Below are 6,380 nucleotides of genomic sequence, written 5' to 3'. Positions count from 1 at the left end.
CCATCCGCCACAAATCCTGATGACTAACGGTCGTCACGTGCAAATAAAAAATGTCCTTCAATACAATGTAAGGCAAAGTGTAACCGAGGAAAGTGTTGAAGTCAAGAACTCACCCTCAAAACGATCAACTTCCACTCCATGCCAGCCTCGGCTACCGCAGGCTCCGGTAAGCGCAGCTGAAGCTCCTCGCCACCTGGCCCCTGAAAGGTGGTCTCCGTCGGGAAAGCTGGGGGGTTAGTCCTCATCAGAAAGTCGACTCCCTATCATTTGAATCCGTATCAAAGATGACAAACCCTCTTATCAAAAGGGGGAATGAAACCAAAAGAACAAAAGAAAGCATACCTCTCGATCGGATACCATGGCAAAGTCCTCTAAAGTCATGCCGACCTCCCCAAACTCCATGTGAAACGACGACGTCGTATCCCAATACCTATCCAACATGGCGCGGATCAGACACAGGTTCGACCTAATCGAAGACCTGTGAATATCCCGCCAAGCGGCCACCAACGGCCCAAAAGCCGACCTTTCTATCAACACCCTCGTCCCGGCTCGGAAAACGTCGTAAAAGCCCAGGCAGGTAGTGAAGCCCGAGAAAGTCCTCATGGTGCCGATCTCCTGAAATCAAAAAAACAAACAACGTCAGAATTCCTATTCAGGTCTGACATTTCAAAAGTGACAAAAGTTCAATCGAGGGACACGACTCACCAAACCCTCGTGAGCACGATAGGAGATGTGTATGTCCAGTCGAAGCAACAACTGGCTGCCGTCAAAACCCTCGGCCCAAGCAGGCGCCGCCCGCAAGTGCAACCCCCGCGGAGCCATAGCCCGTCTGGCTCTCCAACTCGCGACGTCGGCATCATCCTCGACTGTCTCCGCCCTCCTTCTCTTATGGCCACGAGACTCAACATGACGGATGGGGCCCATCTCAACGACCCTGGTGACGTTCTGTAACGTCCGTCTGGTCGCCCGGGGACGACGCTCCCTCGTAGAAATCCCCCTCCCGGAGGTACCAGCCTCGGACCCAGTCTGAGCTCTCCCAGTGACAGTAGCCCCAACAACGGGCACCTCACGCCCCTCAACGGCTCCCGTAGCCCCAACAGTCTGCTCAGGAGGTCCCTCCTCCTCAGTAATATCCTCCACTACCATGGCGGGTGCACTAACCGGAGTGCTAACCGGGCCCGTCCCAAATAGCTCCTCAAAGGTCGCAGCAAGGGACCCAGCCTGTCCCGAACACTCTCCTGCAAACAAAAAACGCCAGCCGAAATTTCGGCATTATGACGGCATAAAATGGACAAGTCCAAAAAAAAACACAACCTGCAAAGCAAAACAAGGGCAATTCCGCCCAAAATCCAACCAAACAAAACCATTCAAAAAAAACAACAAAAAGCACAAAAAAAACGACTCGCGCATCTTTTCAAGCAAAAGACGTGTCAAAACCACCACAAAAAAAGCGGCATTTCAAGACCCATACAAGGTCCGCCAACGAACCAAAAATACATTCCCAATACAATGGGAAATTTTTCTACAGCTCGAAAAGGCAATTCATACGCCAATTTGAGCACAAGCCGGTCAAAATTCAAAAACGACCGCGAAAAAGGGCAAACGTGATTTTATCACACCTCAAGGCGACCTAAACTACCAATAAGGTCCATTTCAAGGCAAACTGACTCAATTCAAGCTCAAACAGGCGCTTATTTTGCCAGACATAAGACCGTCACAAAAGGCAAAAATTCCAATTTTGCCCACAATACCCAACAAAGGTCCACAATGGCAAAAATGATCTTTCCCGACTACAATGCAACCTAGTGGGACCCATTATCCAAGCAAATAAAATTGGCATTGTGAAATGAGACGGTTTCTCACCTCACTCACGTTTTTCGAGCATGGGGAGCGGGAACGGGGACCAAAATGCAAACTAAAAGCACCCCTATACTCCTAAACAGGCTTCTAACCTAATGCAATCATCAATTTCACTCGAAATGGGCTCAAACAAAAACGCCCAAATCGATTGTCTAGGGTAAAGGTTCGCCCTAATTCAATTAAGCTAAAGATTAACAAAAACAAATGGATTTGAGAGGAAATGCATACCTTGAGACGACATTATTGTTGATGGCACGAATGGAAGCTAGCAAAAGTCCAACAATGGCGATTTTTTGCGGGTTTTTATATCGAAGGTTGAAGATGAATGAGGAATGAAATGCAGTCCAACCTCGCGTCTTTTTACAGAAAAAAGGGAAGCCCCTTTGGTTCGCCAGGTGGCTCGCGCCTCAATCAGGCGTCCCTTACTCTTTCAGCGAATTTTGGGCTTTAGCCCCAATCTCCACATAACAAACTTCAAATTTTCATTGACGATATCAAAAATCGTCATTCTCTCAAAGACAAAAACAAATAGTGAAAATTCAACTTCGCTATTTTTAAAAATTTCAAACAAACGGCCATCAAAACCGCCAATTTCAAAAATAATAGTGAAAATTCAAAATTCGCTATTTTCTTCAATTTTCAAAAATAATAGTGAAAATTCAAAATTCGCTATTTTCTTCAATTTTCAATCAATAGTGAAGACTCCAAATTCACTATTTTCTTCAAATGTCAACGGCGGCACATAAACCGTCACTTCAATCAATTTTCAATCAATAGTGAAGATTCCAAATTCACTATTTTCTTCAAATGTCAACGGCGGCACATAAACCGTCACTTCAATCAATAGTGAAGATTCCAAATTCACTATTCCCATCAAATGTCAACGGCGGCACATAAACCGTCACTTCAATTAATAGTGAAGATTCCAAATTCACTATTCCCGTCAAATGTCAACGGCGGCACATAAACCGTCACTTCAATCAATAGTGAAGATTCCAAATTCACTATTTTCTTCAAATGTCAACGGCGGGACATAAACCATCACTTCAGTCAATAGTGAAGATTCCAAATTCACTATTCCCATCACATGTCAACGGCGGCACATAAACCGTCACTTCAAACGTGATAGCAAAATTTAAAATTTGTTATTTCCTTCAAAATTCAAACAAACGGCGATCGAAACCGCCACTGCAAATTCAAACAAACGAGTAGTGGAAGTTCAAATTCACTATTCCTTCAAGTACCAACAGGGGGCTTCCTCGCGGAACCCGCTTATTTCAACAACATTGATAGTGAAATTCAAAATTCACTATTTTCACAGCGGCATCACGAGTTCGCTACTTTCAAAACTAGCCCATTGGACGCGGCTATTCTCACGGTCCTTTAACCGACCGCTCATGTGTGACACCCTTAAATCTAGCCTTAAATAATTACGTAAATTCTACAGAAAAACTGGTAGGATATGTTTGTAATTGGTTCAACTAGCCAAAAACCTGTAATTTCAAAAAATTTTCTAAACCAATCACAACATTTCCAACATTCCCAGAAGCGGGTGCCAAAACCTGCAATGCTAATGAACTACTTTACATGCCATAGCTAAATAAGAAAATAGAATGATACAAACCAAAAATAGAAAAGGGAGACATATGTCCCTTCAAATTATATACAAAACCAAAAGGTAAAAGGTTTACTAATAGAATAGCCAAAACTAGGTCCAAGGTTCCTTGCTCACTAGCTCGTCTGTGACCCCAACAAAGCATCAACGACCTGTCAATCGCATTTTATACAAACACGAAAGCCACAATTCAGTGGGGAGTAACTTCGAGTCCTCCCAGCCACGAATCGTCAAAATTAATGTAACATGTAATGTAACATGTAAACAATATGATAAACCATGTAATTATCATGTAATCTAACCTATGACCCCTAAACTGACCAAACTAAACTATCATGTGAATCATATAATTCAAATAGTAATCCAAACTTTATCAATCAGAACCGGCTTACATCTCACCTATTACAGTTCATAAAATCACCATACAAGAAAGGGCAATATATCAAAGACAGGCATAAGTTCTTAGTACGGTCAATAGTCACTTTGTAACTCGAGTCTATACCACGAGGTAGGGAAGGTAATCGAACCGGTATCTTGGCTCAGCGGTTAATATTAAAAAATCATGGCCAAGAGACAACACAACCCTAGCCTAAAATCTGCGCAGACCTAGACATGCGGATACACACCACCGCACCCAAGACCCACAATTTTTCTAAAACAAAGTGAGTACCCCAAGGAGTCCACTAAAGGGTTGGCTAGTACTTAAGCTGACCACTTACTATCAAAATAAGTAACTGAGGTCATGCCCCAACTTGGATATAAATCCACTAGTCAGGAACACAAAGGCTATCAAGCAGTGAACATATACTCGTCAAAGACTATAAAGACCTATCTATGATGAAGGCCGAAATACTCACCTAGGACCTAGTCCCAGCTAGTCCCAGCTTGAATACTTTAGCCCACACCACACAAGACTCACCACACAAGTCAAGTAAGACACCCACTTAACCATAAGAGGGCAAAGAGTCCTACTTACCAACATAAATTCTAACATTCTATCATGTGAAAGGCTATATAAATGTCTATTCAGCATACAAATCCAACAGTATCCTCAATAACTATTAAATACCAAATTTCAATTCTAACAATATTAACCATATTAAAGGCTTCAGGGAATCTTGGGCCGTTTCTACAATATAAGAAGCTACTTAAATCAACTAATTACACATGTGAGATAAAAATATAATGAATGGCCTAAAACAAGAAAAAGGTCGACTATCTAATTCATTCAAAATTTCATCCAACCGAATTTTTACCCGCAACCCCAGCCATGAGACAGGTACGGGTTAAATTGCGGCTGACCAATCACTCAATTGACTGACATCGAATCAGTCAAAGGGATTAAGGCTCAGTTTTCGGCACAATCATCAAAACATGGCAATTATTGCTATAAAATTTACCTTGAGCCTAATCATTACAATTTCATCTTATAAACTATCCTAACATGTGATAACTATCAATATAAGAATAATTTCTACTACTAGTATGGTTCAATTTAAACGTGTACTCATATGTGACTTATACAACTCTAACATTAATTAACCCGAAATGACCAATATTGTACAAAAAACCGCGAAACAAGCACGGACCAACCCGGGCCAACCCCAAGGCCGGCCGTGGGCTGCCGTGGGCCTGCCGGCTGCTGGCCGTCACCCCTACACCACCATTTTTCCATTTTTGTTTAGTAAAAGACCGTCTGAACACTAATTAATCATTCCCAATTCAACTTTGTTAATTTAAACTAACAAAAGGCATAAATTAAGCATGCATGGAACAAATTTTAACATGTGAAAACTACTACTCAAACAAAAATCACCAAACATACAAAAACAACAAAGCATGTGATGATCTTTCGTCGAGTAACTCGAAATATGTTACCTTAAGCTAGAAAATGAGCAATTAGCACCTCAAAACCCAAACCCTAACAACAACTAGCCGCTATCCTCGACAATATACGAGTCCCCAAACTCGTCTTCCAATTCTTCACCTAAATAAACAATAAAAACACAATAATTAAGTATAAATACCGAATTTCCGAAAATTCATCTTAAAACAACTTCAAGAAAATTAAAATTAAAACATACTAGGTTGTAGATCTCGTCGAGAGGATTCCGGAAATATAAATTTTGCGAAAAACGGACTAGTAACGAAGAAATTATGATGAAAATGGTGTTTTGGTTGATGATTATGATAGAATGACGATGGAGATGATGATGGAAAGAAAAATCAGAAAAAAATGAAGGGGAAGGGGGTGTGGTCCGCGGGAAAGGAGAGAAAGAAAGGAAAGAGCGGGTTTGAGTCGGGATTTTTCGAGTCGGTTTTGGCTTGTTTCGATAAAAATTAAAACCGTAGGTCAAATGCAAATTCCGACAAGACCAAAGTTCTTAAACACGAGATTACAAGAAAATTGAATACTCATACGACCCATTTCCAAATTCGTTTACCCAATGTTCAAAAGAATTGTCATTTTCCCCCCGATACGCCCTTATTTCGAAATAAAAAGTTTTACACGGTTTAAACTATTTTTAAACATTTCGAAACTATCAAAATAAATACTTTTCTTCAAAATATAATAAAATTATATTTCTTTGAATTATTTTTACTTTAAATACTTAAATATCAAATTTTATTTGATTAATAAATTATTTTCGAAATATATTAACGGTCCGAAATTACGGAGCGTTACAATCACCCCTCCTTTTAAAAAGTTTCGCCCTCGAAACTTAGAAGGAGAAATTATAGTTATAAGAAAATATAGGTATCTTTTCAATGAAATGGTGATACTCTTGTTGATCAGACAAGAACATCCATATTCATATCAAGATATAAAAATATTTCTACACCAATAAATGAGAAAACTCATTATTGGGACGTCTCCAACAACGAGATTAAACACTCATTAATG

The 6,380-nt window shown here is 40.5% G+C and overlaps 1 long non-coding RNA gene across 1 annotated transcript; it reads right to left on the bottom strand.

Annotated features, from left to right (window-relative positions):
* Window positions 1–3,399: 3,399 nt before the first annotated feature.
* Window positions 3,400–5,768, bottom strand: LOC141598194 (uncharacterized). Its single transcript, XR_012523314.1, has 3 exons — window positions 5,560–5,768; window positions 5,354–5,462; window positions 3,400–3,627 (listed from the first exon to the last, which is right to left on the bottom strand). It is a non-coding gene; the product is annotated as an uncharacterized LOC141598194 (long non-coding RNA).
* Between the last annotated feature and the right edge of the window lie 612 nt (window positions 5,769–6,380).

This window comes from Silene latifolia, chromosome 9 (genome assembly GCF_048544455.1).
Source record: "Silene latifolia isolate original U9 population chromosome 9, ASM4854445v1, whole genome shotgun sequence".
Classification (NCBI taxonomy): Eukaryota; Viridiplantae; Streptophyta; class Magnoliopsida; order Caryophyllales; family Caryophyllaceae; genus Silene; species Silene latifolia.
This window is presented reverse-complemented; position numbering and strand designations above follow the sequence as displayed.